The sequence below is a fragment of the Lucilia cuprina genome, unplaced genomic scaffold, assembly GCF_022045245.1.
Source record: "Lucilia cuprina isolate Lc7/37 unplaced genomic scaffold, ASM2204524v1 Scaffold_8461, whole genome shotgun sequence".
Taxonomy (NCBI): Eukaryota; Metazoa; Arthropoda; class Insecta; order Diptera; family Calliphoridae; genus Lucilia; species Lucilia cuprina.
The window spans coordinates 14,219-15,389 of record NW_025813399.1 but is presented as its reverse complement, the minus strand read 5'-3'; positions in this window follow the sequence as shown (position 1 = coordinate 15,389).

Below are 1,171 nucleotides of genomic sequence, written 5' to 3'. Positions count from 1 at the left end.
AAACATTAGGTAGGCATGTTATATATCAATGGACAGGTAATTTTGTATATTTTTCAAAACTGTACATAATTTTTGAAATTAAAAAATTCGCGGAATACTTTAAAAAAAATTAAAAAATGTTTTTTATTTAGTTTTTGCGACGATACAAATTTTTCAAATTGCAATAAAAATTTTTTTATGAATATTTTTTTGATGAAATTTTACAGTTAGGAAGATTTTTTTACTCAAAATCCAAAATGAAAAAGTTTTAAAAAATCCCAAAAATGGGATTTTTTTGGTTTTTTGCCTATTATATCCACACCAGGGGCGGGGTTATCGAAACCCGTTACAAAATGATTAAGAACATATTGGGTCATATAAAACAGGTCACTATAATTTGATATCGACTATGCGATTTGAGAATTTTTGCTCAAAATTGAATTTTCCATAACAAATAGTGTTTTTTGGATGGAAATGGTCCCCTCGGTATCAAAATTTTTTAGGTTTTGTTTCATTTATCGTATTTTATGTAAAGTCAGCTTTCCAAAGTATAAATTCTATGTACATCTTCTTAGAAACTTTTTAGATAACTTAAAAAGAAAAGGTTACTTTTTTCCCAAAATGGCAGAAAATCGCATTTTTTTAATTTTTTAAATTAAAATGCCTATAACTTCGGACTCAGTCATGATTTTTACATAATTCTTTCACTGCTTGATATATAAACTTGTTGTTTAGCGAACAAAAAATTGCGAAAATCGGGAATATTTGGACCCGCTATTATCAAAAAACTAAAGTAAGGACGGTAAAAATTTTAAAATTTTAATTTTCAAATGCGAATATCTCCTAAACTATAACAGATAATTTACTGCTATATACGATTTTTTTTTTTAAATCGGAACTCAAATGAAGAAATAGGATCGTTTTAAAAATTTAACATAGCCGAGGTGTCCTAATTTGAGGACCCCCGCCGGGCCCCTGGTTGGCCTATAAGGTCCAAATTCAAAACCTAAACTCGACAACACCTCCTCTTTGTGCATACCGAATTAATATCACTCGAGAGAGAAATCAATTTGAACGCTCTTCCTACTCTGTAAATAATCCTCATTATACCCTATACCAGTATAGTGGGGAGGGTATTATACGTTTGTGCTGATGTTTGTAACATACAAAAATATTGGTCCAATATCCACCT